This window comes from Somniosus microcephalus, chromosome 11 (genome assembly GCF_052327205.1).
Source record: "Somniosus microcephalus isolate GS21.2 chromosome 11, FLI_Smic_1.0, whole genome shotgun sequence".
In the NCBI taxonomy this organism is placed as follows: domain Eukaryota; kingdom Metazoa; phylum Chordata; class Chondrichthyes; order Squaliformes; family Somniosidae; genus Somniosus; species Somniosus microcephalus.
Window position 1 is genome coordinate 78,341,778 of NC_140997.1, and position 17,942 is coordinate 78,359,719.

Sequence of the window (17,942 nt, forward strand, 5' to 3'; positions counted from 1 at the left end):
TGGAATCCATTGAAGTCAATGGTAAGTAATATTGACGGGGTGTAAAACCGGCATTTCACCCGATCCCGTCTTTCCCGCCCAGCGAGTGAGTTTAACATTACAACAGGTCGCCCCTGTCCCGGGCTTCCCTTCCCTTCCCTTCCCCGGGCTTCCCTTCCCCCGCAGTCACGATTGCCCCTTTCCCCAGTTAACTTATGTCGGGGATTGTTCCTCGAGTTGCCTGCAGCGACCTCCTGCCGCCCGAAATCCCACTCCCAACTGCTTGCCTGGTGGTGTTTTCTGCCGAGTTCGGCCAGGAGTCGAGGTAAGGTCATTTAAATGAGGCCTGGGATTTTAAATTGCTGCGGTGGACCAGACGGTTAATAGCCAGCCTCAGACCACACACGCCACACTTATACCTCGAGTTAAAATCGGGCCTTACATGTCAATAACGTGTGATTAACATATGCAAAATATCAAAGATTTACTGTCAATTAGAGATAATTCAAATGTCGGTGATTTCACAATGATTTATGAATATTTCTCCAGGTAATGTGTGCAGTGAATATATTGAAAATCATTTTGAAAGACATTATACTTTATTAGACTTGCCCAGTCTCCCTCTCTTCCCCCTGACCCCACCATCCCCAGACCCCCATTTTTGACCCCTATCTTCAGTTGTCTTCGCTTATCTGTGCCCGACCTCCATTCCACTCCCTACGCCTAACCCCCCATCCGCTGTCACTCTGTCCCCCACCACAATCCACTGTCCCAGTCATTCTGCAGACCCTAGCCCTGCACCCCTCCCTGCCGCGTCTCACACTCTCTTCCCCCCCCACCTCTCCCAGACTCCAGGCACCCCTAAGCAGGGGGGGGGGGGTGACATCACCAAGCTGGAGGGATCTGTGCGGCGCCAGCGTCTGATGCCACGGAATGGGTGGTGAGATGCCACTGCAGCTGTACTTTTGAGGTGCAGTCACTGTTGTAATGTAGGAAACGCGGCAGCCAAATTGCACACAGCAAGCTCCCACACACAGCAACGTGATAATGACCAGATAATCTGTTTTAGGGATTTTGCCCAGGACGCAGAGGAGAACTCCCCTACTCTTATTCGAAATAGTGCCATGGGATCTTTTGCGTCCACCTGAGAGAGCAGATGGGTCCTCGGTTTAACATCTCATCTATAAGACGGCACCTCCGACAGTGCAGCACTCCCTCAGCACTGCACTGAAGTGTCAGCCTGGATTTTGTGCTCACGTCTCTGGAGTGAGAGTTGACCCCACAATCTTCTGACTTGCAGGCGAGAGTGCTACCCACTGAGCCACAGTTAACACCTCTATGTATTTTACAATAGCGTGCACGTGCGAATTACATCTTCGGACCGTGACTTCACCATTTAATTAGGCCCCCGCTTCTCTGGGGCCTACCATGCCTGCTCTAAAGTAAGTTAAGATAGTCGTTGTCATATCGTATCTTCACACTCTTCCCTGCCACAAGGCTACACATCACTTGGCTTATTGTATTTGGCAAGGTCATTAGCACTACAGCACTCAGACAGGACTTGGCAGTGGGCCAGATGGTCCATCGTTTGCAGCTCATCACCACAGTTGCACATCACTGAGCTACTGTCATTGTAATCCCATTCCCGCATCATTACTTTTGAACAAATAGTACCCATGCGTAAGCGATCGAGGCATTGCCGGATTGGTCATGGCTCAGAGGCTCCAGCTGAGAGATGCTCATCCGATTCAATATTCAGACGATGGAGCTTATTCTGTAGATGGTTCACCCAGGCGTTAATTCCCCATTTTTTTATATTGGAGTCAAACAAGCAGGACTACAGCTCGCCTGGTATGGGAACACTCCATCCATGCAAAGAAATTGAACTCAGTTCTTAATCTCAGCTGCTGCTGTATTACTAGCTGCCTTAACTTGTGTATTATCAGTATTCAACCTCCAGACATATGAAGAACAGCCATAGCCAAAGAAACAATCTAATGATCCTCGCTATCTATTGTTCCAGCACCATGCTGCCGCAAGAGGAGAACTTCTCCCCTGACCTGGGAGAGTTTGTGTTTTTTGTGTTAAAATAAATAACACCCAAAGTGGGCTAGCGTACAGGTGCTTTATATTTTTGTAACAGTACACAAGCATGAGTTGAACTGATTTTCATCACATTTGGTGTACTGTATGTTTTAGCATAGTGCATTTAAGGGGAAGCTAGACAAGTACTGCTTCCCGATCACTGCCGCTCCCGGTTACCCCGGCCCCGAGATTCATCACCACCGGCCCTCAGGCTCCCTGGCCTGGCCTGGGCCCCTGATCTCCATTGCCCCGTTTCCGAGATCCCCGAACTCCAGGGCCTGCGGGCCGTTGGCGACTGCCACCTGCCCCCCCCACCAAGCGATCAATTGCCCCGATCACAGATTGTACCCCCCAAGAGGCCCGCGGTTTCCCCCCCCCCACAGAGGCCTGCAATGCCCCCGAGGCCTACTATCCTCCCCAGAGGCCTGCGATCCCACCCAGAATCATAGAATGCTACAACACAGAAGGATGCCATTCAGTTAAAGAGCTATCCAATTACAGGAAACTTTGTGTTATCCGGAGGCTAACCGTCTGGAATGCTCGAGCCACTGGCAAAAATCAGGAGCCGTTTTCGTTAGGTTTTTTTTCTTCTCAGCTTTTTTCCTCACCAGTCAAGCTCTGCAAGGTCTGCTGAAGCTGTTGCTAAGCTACAGAGACACTACAGAGACGCTTGGACTGTTTAGAAGCTGTTGCTAAGCAACAGGGTTTGTTGACAGATTCCATATCTTTCAACATTAGAGCTGGAGTGTCCGGCAGTTTTGAGGGAACAGCAACAGCTCAGTCCCATCGGTGCCGGATAGCACAAAGTTTCCTGTAGTCCCACTCCCATGCTCTTTCCCCGTGGCTCTGCAATTCTTTCATTTTCAAGTATATATCCACTTCCCTGGTCCCAGTACAGCGAGAGACTGCTGGCACAGTTCAATGTCACTCAAGACCCGGATACAGCAACATCACTTATGGATTCCCTAGATGAAGGCAGATTAGCAGGATGGCAAGAAACCACCGAAAACCTGGATTTCTCACACTCCAGCAGGAAACCCTGGAACCTGCTCCGCCGGTTTGGCGTGCCTCACTGCCCCCACGTGAGGCGCCAATGATCAGTGCAGATGCCATTGCGGCTCGCCTCCTAACCAACTCAAAGACTGCCACCGAAAACAAACGCAGAGTGAAAGAGCTGCTTAAGTTCTCTCCGCAAAAAGCCGCTCCGCACACCACCTTTTCGGCGACCTTCACCACCGAAGAGGTGGACACGGCACTGACAGTCACCAAATCGGGAAGGCCGCAGAGATCGATGGCATCTACCCAGAATTTCTCAAGATCCAGGATCCAAATGGACGCTTGTGACTTGCCAAACTCTCCTCCAACATCCTTGACACGGGGACCGCAGGAACTTGTTTGGGGGGGTAGGAGAAGGTCTTAACCCACGAGGGTGAGCCCTGTCTGTTCTATGTGAGCTCTGTTCTATCTGGAGCTGGCAGTCAGAAAGGCTCAAATTGCACCTTGCAAAGTAACTGGTAACTTAGGCAGTCAGGATCTAATTACACATTCCAGAGAAACTGCTGGGTGTGTCTTGTTCTCCAAGGGGACCAATCAGAAATCAGGTCATATCCTCTAAGGTGCCCAATCAGAAATCTGGTGTTGGAAATAAATGCGACCTTTAATCACTCCTGCCTTCCACCCTATCACAGACCTTCCCTTTTGTTCTTGCCTCCCCTCCCTATATCTATTTGCGCAATAGCATAACCCAGGGGATGTAACAATAGTACACCCTTGTGAACTGAACTGGATATTTGTGTTTTTTGCACGTGTACTTCTTAGAATAGAAATTTATGGCACAGAAGGAGCTCATTCTGTAAAGGAAAAGCCATATTTCAGAAAAATACACCATCCTATGAACAGATTTCTGATATTATTAAAACATGACATACTGAGTTTAAAAATCTAAAAAGCCTCACCGACACAAGCTGTCAATACAGACTTCTGAGATAAGATGAAGTTTTAACACAAAAGTTGTAAACACCGCACAAGCTTTTGAAATGGGAATTGATTGTTAATACTGAGACAAAGGCCCTATTGAAGAAGCAAAGGCTTGCTTCCAAGGAGTCTGCAGTTTGGAACCAACACAATAGCAATGCCTAAGTAAAGTGTTAAAAACTTACACTTCGAACAGAAACACAGAACATTAAAAAACCATGGGGGAAAAATTCAGTATCGCCCCGTTTGGGGCGCCATTATTGGCCGTGCGCAAAGTTTAGCGCCTGGCACTAATTATCGCCTCCGACAGCAAACTTGGCTTTTATCGCCCCTGGAGGTGATTGGAGCGCTAATTCAGGCGCTTCACACCTGTCTTAAGGCGCAAAGGCTGAGGAGCGAGGCGCTACCTCAGAGTGCTGGCGAAGCAAGGAAGGGCAAATCAAAATAAACCTGCAAAGTGCAGCTCAGTACTCAGTACTCAAAACTCTTCACACGGCGTTGAATCTGTTAAAAATAGCCTCGGTAGATAACCCTCTCCGTCATCCGGAATTTTTGATCAACCAGCAAAATGCCGGTCCTGCCGGTGCCGGATACCAAAGAGTTTCCTGTATCCCTTCAATTCGACCCATTGGCCCCGATTTTCGGCTTGTGTGGGAAATGGTCGGATTTCCCCGAATGTGGGGTTTCTGACACACATAAAAAAGTGTCAGCCAGCCCCACGCAATTTTCCCTCAATTGGCCAATTAATTCCCAGCATGTGGGAAGCCTTGCTAATTGTCTAAATCAAGTCAGAAATCCCCATAGTATGATGTCATCATTCGTGGTGCTTTCAAGGTCCATGGCAAGCACTGCATCCTCTGAAGGCTTCCAAATGAACCATACAGGATGGCATAAGGAGCCTGCAGCAGCTGTGGTCAGTGCCAGACCCCGAGCTGCCTTCAAATTTGATGAGGCTTAACTGCAGGCATAATTGGATGGGGTTAGGGCCCACAGGGAGGTCCTCTTCCCTAGGTCAGGGAGGAAGAGGCCTCCCACTGAGACCAATGCTGCATGGATGCAGGTGTCAGCAGATGCCAACTCGCTGGGAGTCACCAGAGGAACCTTGGCATTACATCTCTAACTCCTTCCTTTACTCCCCCACAGTACCATCCAGAGCCCCCGTCCTCACTGTGGAGGAGGAAGAGGCTGTGCAGCCAGACTCCTCAGAGGAAGCTCCAACTTCTGAGGGTGCAGCGTCAGCAGAAGTAAGCGCACCCAGCACCAACGCAGACACTCACACCTCGGGGGGACCTTTGGGACATAGAGTAGTGTTGTCACATGGTGTTTCACAGCTGACAAGTGAGCCTCAGCAGATTCTGGAGACAGGGACAGCAGTGGAGAGTCCTCGTCGGAGGGCGCAGGGCTCTGCCAGCTCAGCTCAGCTGCGCTGCATCTCGACCCTCTGCCTCTGGGTCCATCCGCAAGAGAAGAGGTGATGGATCTCCATGCACAGATGCAGGAGTCTCTGGCAGGTTTTGTCTCCAGGGTCGCTGCGAGTGTGGAGCGAATGGAGGAGTCCATAGCGACCATGAGCAGAGCCTTTGTGGAGTCATTGGTGCATGAACGCAGCACCATGGAAAGGTTGGAACCTCCATGGAGGAGATAAGTCGCCAGGGTAGGGAAAACATGGTGAGTGCTCATAAGAGAATGACATCTCTTGAGGAGCGTTGGCCATCTGTTGAACAGAGAAACCAGATCTTCATGGAAGTCCTTCTGAGTAGGACTGCCAGTGCAGAAACGGGTCCCACTGGCCCCCTAAAGCGCAGCAAGGTGCTCTCAAGCCACTTCCAAGTGCTGGCCCCTTCTGGCTTGTGCAGCTTCAGGTGAGTGAGCAGCAGCCTGGTGCTCCTGGTAATCATCCTGCTGTTCCTGGTTCTGCTGCTGCCACCTCTGCTGTTGGAGATCCTCTAATGCCAGGAAGGGAAGGTGCCAAAGGTCTCCCATGCTTCTAGCAGATGCCTCGGTTGAGGAGGTCCTGAGTTAGGGTGGTGAGAGGGGCTTCCCAGGAGCTCACACTGAAGAAGTGTGTGAGGCTCCAACTTTCTGCAGCTGCTCCTAAGGCTTCAAATAGTTCCCCCAAGCCTTGATCAACAAGGTCCTGCAGCCTGCAAATGCTGCCTTTTTAAATATCTTCAGCCCTCAGTGACCTGCTGCTGCAAGCAAGCAAGCCAGCTGTTTTCACGCCAGCTCTCATCGGCGGGGTTCTCCGCAGGCGGGTTTCAGGTGGGGAAAGCCCCAAAGTCGCAACGGCACGGGAAAATCCACTTCAACAAGCAGATAATTGCTTGTTAGTGCTCCGACGACCAGTCCCGCCAGCGGCGGGCGGGACTGAAGCGGGGCGCGTGAAAACGGCAGTCCGAAAGTCAGACGGGGCGGGGAATCAGGTGGGGGGGTCCCGACCCGCCTTTTCCGCGATTTTCGGACCACGGCCGCATGAAAAGCCGCCCGACAGCTGCCCGAAAATCGGGGCCAATGGTCTGTGCCGGCCAAAAAAGAGCTATCCAGCCTAATCTAATTTTCCAGCTCTTGGTCTGTAGCCCTGTAGCTTATGGCGCTTCAAGTGCATATCCAAGTACATCTTAAATATGATGAGGGTTTCTGCTTCTACCACCCTTTCAGGCAGTGAGTTCCAGACCCCCACCACCCTCTGGGTGAAAGAAGTTCTCCCCAACTCCCCTCTAAACCTCCCATCAATTACTTTAAATCTATGTCCCTTCAATCTCTCTGAAGGAAGACTGAACAAACAAATTTTTAAGCTGCTTTATTTCACAGTAAAGTGAATATGCAGAACAACCATAATGATCGGTCTCACTTTTTTCAAATGGTACGACGCATCTTTACGTAATAAATCAAAATTATGAGCATGCCATTTTATCTCACATCAATGGACAATCTTACTTGATTTAAACAAGATGGCTTCTAACGATCTTCCGGTATTTCTAATCTCTTCATCTCAGTGAAAGTGCGCACAGCTTTCTCTGACATGCTGACTCCTGTTTCTGTTGCTGTTCACAGCTAGAAAAAGGATCAAAATATTTCCAATACAATGGGGGTGAGGCATTTTTTGATTGCTGAGATTAGCTACTGAATTACTTACTTGCAATTTATGAGGAACAGCTTCAAATTAGCTTATTAGCATCTTAACTACCTCCCAATAAATATACTTTAAACACAACATTTGGGGCTAGAAATTCGGTGCGTTAGCGCCTCTGAGAGTCATTAGTGGCGCCGCGCCACTAATGACTCCCGCTAAATTCAGCGTGGTCCAGGTAGGGCCCCGCAGAGTTGTGGGCTTGGGGCCTCCCATTTAATGAGTGGAGGAGCCCTTCCATGTGGCAGCTCTACGTGGCCCAGTGCGTAGCGTTGCAGAACGCACTGGCCCGATATTCGGGGTTAGCGCTCTGAGAAGGAAGTGGAGCGCTTGAATTAGCGCTCCATCTCCCTCTAGGGGGTGCTAAAACTGAAGTTAGCAATCGCCGGTGCTATTTTTCGCCGGGCATTAAATGGTCGCTCACGAATTTGTTCCCCTTAATGTAACCGTTTTACAAATCCTTCCATAGAAACATGATCATTTTTTTTGCGTTAGGTCCGCAAGACTGGGGAAGCTCAACCCTAGTGGCTCTCCCTGATGAAGGAGCAGCGCTCCGAAAGCTTGTGATTTCAAATAAAGCTGTTGGACTATAACCTGGTGTTGTGTGACTTCTTACATTTGTCCACCCCAGTCCAACTCCGGCATTTCCACACCATGGCTACTATCTCCTTAAAGAGGTCAGTGTAAGGCAGTTATTAATAAGGACAAAGGATATAGATGCAGTAGAAAGGGTTCAGAATTATGCTAGACCTTAGGTGTCTAAGTTATGAAGAAAGGTTCAAGTGATTTTTGTTGGAGAACAGACTGAGAAGAGACGTGATACAGGTTTTCATAGATGAGATGGAATAAACAATATATTTACCTTGGACAATGAGACTGGGATGAGCAGATACAAGCACAGAATTCACAAGCCTTGAACAAGATTAGAGACAAGAAAAAATATTTTCCCCACAGGATAGCAGAAAGTAATTGATTCAGGATCAACTGGTTTCTTTAAAAAGGAGCTGGATCGATAGCTGTTGAAAATAGATACTATAGAAATAGTTGAAAAATTTTGTTTTTCAAGGGAGGTTGGGGAAGAAATTAGTGTTCCTTAAAGGAGATGCGTGAGGGAAGTGTACGATAATCATACATGGACTTTGTGTGGAATGGGTTTGATGGGCTGAATGGTCTTTTATCACTTTGGATTTTCTTCTGTTCTTGTGACTTTCCGGTGGTTGTATTATTAGGACATAATTCACAGTTACAGTGCTCATTTTATAAATGGGACTTCCAGAAAGTGATTACTTTATTCGAGTGGTTGGATTAAATGGGATCTATTTGATTGTACTGGGGAATTTTCACAGCAAGGAGCCTTTGGCACAAACCAATTCACAGTACCAGAGCCTGGATAAAAATGCAACCATGAATATTATGCTTTCAAAACTTCATCAGTGAAGCACACCCTGGGGAGGTTCTCTCCAGAGGTCCATCCACTGCTTTGAAAATCTGTGAGAATCAATTTGGTGAATGTGAAAGTCAAATGGTTCTGGGACTTTACCAATATCAAATGCAGCAAAAGCAAGCTTACCTGCTATCCGCAGGGAGCCAAAAGCTCCATTCATTATAAACCAGTTAGCTTGACATTGAGAGAGTTCGTCAACCCATTTAATTTCATCCTTCTAAATATTAACCTTATCATTACAGCATTTAGGTACTGTAGGAACAGAGGAACATGAGTAGCCATTCAGCCTCTCGAGCCTATTTCGCCATTCAATTAGATCCTGGATGATCTGTATCTTAACTCCACTTACCCACTGTGGTTCTGTAACCCTTCACACCCTTGCCTAACAAAAATCTTTCAATCACAGTTTTGAAATTTTCAACTGATTAAGCCTCAACAGCTTTTTGGGGAGAGAGTTTGAGATTTCCACTATCCTTTGTGTGAAGAAGTGCTTCCTGACATCATACCTGAATGGCCTAGCTTTATCACAGAAATCACAGAAACCCCACAGTGCAGATAGAGGCCATTTCGGCCCATCGAGCCTGCACCGACACATATCCCACCCGATCCCCGTAACCCCATGTATTTAATCCCCCTAACACTAAGGGTCAATTTATCACAGCCAATCAACCTAACCCGCACATCTTTGGACTGTGGGAGGAAACCGGAGCACCCGAAGGAAACCCACGCAAACACGGGGAGAATGTGCAAACTCCACACAGACAATCACCCGAGGCCGGATTCGAACCCGGGTCCCTGGTGCTGTGAGGCAACAGTGCTAACCACTATGTTATGCCTACTTGTTCTGGACTCCACCAGCAAAGGACATAGTTTCTCTCTACTGACACTATCAATTCCTTTAATCATCTTAAACACCGCAATTAGTTCCCCCTTAATCTTCTATACTCAAGGGAATACAACCTGTGCTCATCATTTAACCCTTTTAGTCCTTGTATTTGGTGAATCTGCACTGCACCCACTTTAAAGGCCAGTATATCCTTCCTGCGATGCGGTGCTCTAAATGGGGTCTAACCAGAGCTTTGTATAACTGGAACATAGGGGAATTTTAACCCCCCAAAAACCGAGTGGGTTCAGTTCGGGTGAGAGGTTAAAAAGCCAGAAATCTGAAACAGGAAACCAACCGGCCTCGAACCCATTCACTTCCCACAAGGGGCAGGTGACCAATCCACTGTCAGGAGGCGGGTTGGTCATTTAAATATTTTAATGAGGCTGTGTGCCTTTTTAACAGTGATTCTACTTTTAATCACAGTCGGCCAGGTTTCCCAGCAGGTGAAAGGAAGTGAGAAGAGCTGAATCCATGAGGTAAGTGCCTTTACAGCACTGCTTGTGGGCCAGGAGGAGCAGGAGTGTTTTCTCCAGGCCCAACAAGCTACCCAGTAAACCACACCCCCCGCGATCTGTCTGCTCCCACATACCACAATCGGACCACCACCTGCCCCCCAATCACCACCTACCCCCCAACCACCGCCTGCCCCCCAACCACCGCCTGCCTCCCAACCACCGCCTGCACCCCCAACCACCATCTGCACCCCCAACCACCGCCTGCCCCCCAAACCACCGCCTGCCCCCCAACCACCATCTACACCCCCAACCACAACTTGCCCCCCAATCACCATCTGCCCCCCAACCACCGCCTGCCCCCAACCACCGCCTGCCCCCCAACCACCACCTGCCCCCCAACCACCGCCTGCCCCCCAACCACCACCTGCCCCCCAACCACCATCTACACCCCCAACCACAACCTGCCCCCCAACCACCGCCTGCCCCCCAACCACCGTCTGCACCCCCAACCACCGCCTGCCCCCCAACCACTGCCTGCCCCCCAACCACCGCCTGCACCCCAACCACCGCCTGCACCCCAACCACCACCTGCCCCCCAACCACCACCTGCCCCCCCAGCCACCACCTGTCCCCCAACCACCACCTGTCCCCCAACCATCACCTGTCCCCCAACCACCACCTGCCCCCCCAGCCACCACCTGCCCCCCAACCACCACCTGCCCCCCAACCACCACCTGCCCCCCAACCACCACCTGCCCTCCAACCACCACCTTCCCCCCAGCCACCACCTGCCCCCCAGCCACAACCTGCCCCCCCAGCCACCACCTGCCCCCCCAGCCACCACCTGCCCCCCCAGCCACCACCTGCCCCCCCAGCCACCACCTGCCCCCCAGCCACCACCTGCCCCCCAGCCACCACCTGCCCCCCCAGCCACCACCTGCCCCCCAACCACCACCTGCCCCCCAGCCACCACCTGCCCCCAACCACCACCTGCCCCCCAACCACCACCTGCCCCCCCAAGCCACCACCTGCCCCCCAACCACCACCTGCCCCCCAGCCACCACCTGCCTGTCCCAGCCACCACCTGCCCCCCTAACCACCACCTGCCCCCCCAGCCACTACCTGCCCCCCAAACCACCACCTGCCCCCCAGCCACCACCTCCCCCCAACCACCACCTCCCCCCAACCACCACCTGCCCCCCCAGCCACCACCTGCCCCCCCAGCCACCACCTGCCCCCCCAGCCACCACCTGCCCCCCCAGCCACCACCTGCCCCCCAGCCACCACCTGCCCCCCAACCACCACCTGCCCCCCCAAGCCACCACCTGGCCCCCAACCACCACCTGCCCCCCCAGCCACCACCTGCCTGTCCCAGCCACCACCTGCCCCCCTAACCACCACCTGCCCCCCCCAGCCACTACCTGCCCCCCAAACCACCACCTGCCCCCCCAGCCACCACCTCCCCCCAGCCACCACCTCCCCCCAACCACCACCTGCCCCCCCAGCCACCACCTGCCCCCCCAGCCACCACCTGCCCCCCCAGCCACCACCTGCACCCCCAGCAACCACCAGCCCCCCCAGCCACCACCTGCCCCCCCAGCCACTACCTGCCCCCCAAACCACCACCTGCCCCCCCAGCCACCACCTCCCCCCAGCCACCACCTGCCCCCCCAGCCACCACCTGCCCCCACAGCCACCACCTGCCCCCCCAGCCACCACCTGCCCCCCCAGCCGCCACCTGCCCCCCAAACCGCCACCTGCCCCCAGCCACCACCTGCCCCCCAGCCACCACCTGCCCCCCCAGCCACTACCTGCCCCCCAGCCACCACCTGCCCCCCCAGCCACCACCTGCCCCCCCAGCCACCACCTGCCCCCCAGCCACCACCTGACCCCCCAGCCACCACCTGCCCCCCCAGCCACCACCTGCCCCCCAGCCACCACCTGCCCCCCAGCCACCACCTGTCCCCCAGCCACCACCTGCCCCCCAGCCACCACCTGCCCCCCAGCCACCACCTGCCCCCCAGCCACCACCTGCCCCCCAGCCACCACTTGCAACCCCCCCGACCACCCTGCTGCCCCCACAATCGGACACCCCCAGCGATCGGTCCCCCCACTCCCTCCCCACCTCCGAGCTAAACTCCAGCCCACAACTTTCACTCTTTTGTATTCCAGCCCTCTTGAGATAAATCCAATGTTCTATTACCTTTTTAATTATTTTTCGTACCTGTCCTCTAGCTTTTATTGATTTCTGTACTTGGACCCTGAATCTCTCAGCTCCTCCACAGTCCCTAGCTTCTCACCATTTAGAAAACATTCTGATCTTTCTTTCTTAGGTAAAAAGTGGATGACCTCACACTTCCCCACATAGAACTCCATATGTCACAGTTTAACCCACTCACGTAATCTATCAATGTCCCTTTGCAACTTTCTGCTCCCATCTACACTATTTACTGGGTCACCTAACTTGGTGTCATTAGCAAACCTGGAGGACACCACTAGTCACAGCCTGCCAATTTGAATATATATCCATTATCCCTACTCTCTGTCTCCTACCTCCAAACCAATTCCCAGTCCAAGCCAATAAGCTGCCTCCAATTCCATGCGCTCTCATTTTTGTTACAGTCTCTTATGTGGAACCTTGTTGAATGCCTTCTGGAAGTTCATATAAATAACATCCATAGACACTCCCTTATCTACCACGGTAGCTACCTCCTCAAAAAATTCAACAAATGACTTACCCTTTACAAATTCATGCTGGCTCTCCCTGATCAGCTCATAGTTGTCACTCTGTCCCTAAAATCAGATTCTAGTACCTTTCCCACAAGACACGTTAGACTGATAGGCCTATAATTTCCTTGTTTATCTCTCTAACCCTTCTTAAATAGTGGAGCGACATTGGCAATTTTCCAATCCAAGGGGACAATTCCTGAATCAAGAGAGTTTTTGAAGCTCATAACTAACACATCTACAATTTCCTTCCCTACTTCTTTTAATAGCCAGGGGTGGAAACTATCAGGTCCTGGAGATTTTACTATCTTTAGTCTTATTATTTTCAATCTTTCGTCTCATTGTTTTCTAAAGTAGTCCAGTGTCCTGGCCTCAATTACCCTTCCTGGCAACCAATTCTACAGTTACACGCTCTGTGTGAAGGAATACTTACAACAACAACAATGTGAACTTGCATTTATATAGCGCTTTTAACATAGTAAAATGTCCCAAGGCACTTCACAGGAGCGTAATCAGAAGACAACTGGCACTGAACCAAGGAAGGAGACATTAGGACAGTTGGTCAAAGAGATAGGTTTGAAGAAGCGTATTAAAGGAGGAAAGAGCGAGAGATAGAGAGAGGGAGTGCAACAAAGGTTCACTAGACTGATCCCTGGGATGAGGGGATTATCCTATGAGGAGAGATTCAGTAGCCAAGGCCTATATTCCCTAGAGTTTAGAAGATTGAGAGGTGATTTCATTGAAACATATAATATTCTTAAGGGGCTTGACAGGATAGATACTGGGAGGATGTTTCCACTGGCTGGGGAGTCTAGAACTAGGGGGTCACAGTCTCAGAATAAGGGGTCGGCCATTTGGGACTGAGATGAAGAGAAATTTCTTCACTCAAAGGCTTGGGAATCTTTGGAATTCTCTACCCCAGAGAGCTGTGATGCTCAGTCATTGAGTATATTCAAGACAGAGATCGATAGATTTTTGGATACGAAGGGAATCAAGGGATATGGGGATCAGGTGAGAAAGTGGAGTTGAGGTCAAAGATCAGTCATGATCTTACTGAATGGCAGAGCAGGCTCAAAGGGCTGTATGGCCTACTCCTGCTCCTAATTCTTATGTTCTTATAGAGAGATAATAAAAGAGGTTTGGGGAAGGAGTTCCAGAGCTTAAGGTCTAGACAACTGAAGGCAAGGCAGAAAATGATGGGGCGAAGGGATTGGGGGGATGCACAAAAAGCCAGAGTTGCAGAAATGCAGAATTATCAGAGGGTTAAAAGGCTGGAGGAGGTTACAGAGAGAGGAAGGGGCAAGGCCATGGAAGGATTTGATCATGAGAATGAGAATTTAAAAATTGAGTTGTTGGTGGACTGGAAGACAATGTAGGTCCGCGAGCACTGGAGTGATCGATCAATGGGACGCTACGAGTTACGATACAGGCAGCAGAGTTTTGGAGGAGCTCAAGTTGATGGAGGGTGGAAGATAAGGCTGGTCAAGAGAGCATTGGAATATTTGAGTCTGGAGGGAACAATAGCATGGACAAGAGTTTCAGCAGCAGATGGGCTGAGGCGGGGGCGGAGACAGGCGATATTATGCAAGTGGAAGTATGGAGATGGCAAGATGGAGACTGAGATGGAGAGGATTTCGGATTAGAAGCTCACCTTAGGGTGAAATAGGCCACCGAGGTTGCAAACAGTCTGGTTCAGCCTGAGGCAATGGCTAGGAAAGGGGACAGAATCGGTGGCTAGGGAACGGAGTTTTTTTTTAATTCGTTTATGGGATGTGGGCGTCACTGGCAAGGCCAGCATTTATTGCCCATCCCTAATTGCCCTTGAGAAGGTGGTGGTGAGCTGCCGCCTTAAAGCGCTGCAGTCCGTGTGGTGAAGGTACGCCCACAGTGCTGTTAGGGAGGGAGTTCCAGGATTTTGACCCAGCAACATTGAAGGATTTATTGCCAGGGGCGGGGTTGGGGACTGGTTGAAAACAATGGCTTTGGTGTTCCCAATGTGTAACTGGAGAAAGTTTCGGCTCATCCAAGACTCGATGTTGGATAAGCAGTCTGACAACATAGAGACAGTGGAGGTGTTGAGAGAGGTAGAGCTGGGTATCATCAGCGTACATGTGGAACTTGACGCTGTGTATTTGGATGAAAGACAGCATCTAGATGCCGGTGAAATATGGGAGGCAGTCAAGGATAGACCCTTGGGGGTAAGGTTCCCTCGAAGCAGCGCGGGCGCGCAGTTGCACAGCCATCTGCCAGTCCCGCACAGCCCGGGACCGGCTTTCCCAATCGCGAAACATTGAATGGGCTGCACAGCCCGTTAAAGGGACCATGCACCCAAATTTAAAATTAGGGGGAATATTGCTTGGGGGACTCCAGAAGTAATGGTCCGGGGGCGGGAAACCAAGCTGTTGCAGGAGATTCTCCGGCTATGCTGAATAGGTAAGAGTGGAACCAGGCAAGAGCAGTTCCACTCAGCTGGACAACGGAGGAGAGGCGTTGGAGGAGCACGGTGTGGTCAACTGTGTCAAAGGCTGCAGCCAGGTTTTTGAAAGTTATCTTTCACAAACTAAACCACACGCTATCTTGCTTCTGAGACTGAAGAGCATCAGGTTAAGGCATAATTTCTTAGAGCTCACCGCTCTAACACTGGGGATTAACTTTGTTGCTTTCCTCTGTAGTAGCTCTAGAGCTTAGAGTTTTATGTTGCTGTGACCAGAATTATGCATAGTAATACAGATTTACTCTGACTGGACCAGACCTGTACAGCTTCAGCCTGACTTCCAGTGATTTGAACTCACCAGTTTTGACAATATAACCTGTCATTGTTTATTGCTTCTAACATGTTTCAAAATTCTGGAGAATTTTTGTTTTTATGGAAAGCTTCATGCCTCATTTCAAGCAGCCACAGCGGACCTGTGTCATATCATCCAGGGTGCCCTCTCAGCATACATTCATCAGGCCAATGACACACTTTCTAGTAGTGTTGGGAATCCATCCAGTCTGGCATAATAGCAAGGCCACAGCACGATATGATCATCCGCTTTTGTCACATGGGGTTTCTTAAAGGGAAGGGTGTGAGTGATGACATCCACATAGTATTGTGAACTCCTGCTGTTAACCCCGTACCTTTCTTAACAAAAAGGGGTACCAGTTGCTCAGTGAGAAGATTGCGTGGGACCACGTGCAAACAATCCTTCATGTTAATGGCAAATTTGCTGGAAGTTGCCATAGTGCATTTATTTTCAGGAAATCTGCCCCTCCCTAAGCTCTTCAAGAAAGATAGTCAAGTGAATGAATGGATTGTAGGTGTCAAGGAATAGCCCTTGACATCATAAATAATGACTCTAACAATTTCAAGAACAGCAGCAGACCAAAGTTGTCACGAGACAAGCATCGGGGTCTTAAAGGTACATTTTGTTGCCTTGCTAGATTAGGAGGGGCTCTGCAATATGCTCTTGAGTGGGTATCATGCATAGTTGTAGCCTGCTGTGCCCTACACAACTTTACCATCAACAAAGGCTTAGTGAGGGAGATTCCTGCTGAGGGGACAGAAGGACATGGAGTGAAACACCAACAGGGCTGTTACTTGGATAACTCTTCCATGACAGATGTGAAAAGCATCAGAACTCAACTTTATCAATCTGTTTAGCAGTGCCTCTTTTCATTACTAACATAACTCCTTATAGCTTTCTTCATATAAATTATAAATCCTTAAATCCACGTCCTAGGTCAACACATAACATCAGATCTCTTTGGCCCTCCATAACCAAGTCTACATAATATAAATCAATAACTAAGCATGACATAAGTACATCTTTCCTGCATAACTATAATCTCTATAAATAACTAAGAATGAAACACATGCACATATTCCTTCACTAATGCAACTCAAAAGTTAATTTAAGCCAACCTACACTTTCCTCACACTGTGCTTCCCCAGGTGATTAAACATGCCTTTCCTTCACTTCTTATAGTGCTTCTCCTACATTCAACCTGAAGGACAGCATTACGAAATGCGGTTGGCTGCTCCTGTGATATAAAAGAAATGGGACTGAGGTGATCTTTATCTCGTGGCATCTTGCTTTTGGAAAGAGAGCGCTGCTGGCTGCATCTCTGGAGCTTGTGCCTGGCCAGGCTGATGTCACTTCCTATGTGCCTCCAGTGTGGTGATCGGAAGGGAAGGGCACAGCCTTGGAATGTGATGCTGTCCTTAGAGTTGGCGGTCTCAAACCTGTTGTCATTGCACTAGGCCCTGTATCTGTCGGTACAGTGGCAGCCATCAGCTCCTAAAAGCCCTGGGAGACAGCAGTATGAACACTATTGTCTAGCCTGCCCCCTACTGCCACGAGAGCAGCAGTCTGTGCTTCTGGATCCAGATGTTTCTTCTCAAGGAGGAGTCACTGACTGTGCCACTCCGGCCATTTCTTAAGGTGGAGGCCATTGCAGATTTCAACAAAGCTGCTGCATCCTACATTGATTCCTGCAACAAAGGAAAAGTTTCTATGATGTTGCCATAAATGAGAGCTGTACAATCTAGAATTCCTGCTGTCAGTTACCACACATCCTCAGAGATCGACTTCAAACCCGATACGTAGGTGAGATGTTCCTTGAACATTCTTCTTTTCAGCTGAGCACCCATGAGTTCTGGCTCCCATGATCCCAAAGCCATTGGCAATGTTTCCTTTCACTTCAGTTACTAAGTTGGGACAGACAGTAAGTAGTGCAGATGGAAGCAGGAAGTTAAAAGAGACAGAGACAGCTTTTTTTTTTATTCGTTCCTGGGATGTGGGCAACACTGGCAAGGCCAGCATTAATTGCCATCTCTAATTGCCCTTGAGAAGGTGGCGGTGAGCCACCTTCTTGAGCCGCTGCAGTCCGTGAGGTGAAGGTACTCCCAAGTGATGTTAGGAATTCCAGGGTTTTGACCCAGCAATGATGAAGGAACAGTGATATATTTCCAAGTCAGGATGGTGTGTGACTTGAAGGGGAACTTGGAGGTGATGGTGTTCCCATGCACCTGCTGTCCTTGTCCTACTAGGGGGTAGAGGTCGCAGTTTGGGAGTTGCAATCAAAGAAGGTTTGGTGGGTTGCTGCAGTGCATCTTGTAGATGGTACACATTGCAGCCACAGTGCGCCGGTGGTGGAGGGAGTGAATGTTTAAGGTGGTGGATGAGGTGCAAATCAAGTGGGCTGCTTTGTCCTGGATGGTGTCAAGTTTCTTGAATGTTGGAGCTGCACTCATCTAGGCAAGTGAAGAGTATTCCATCA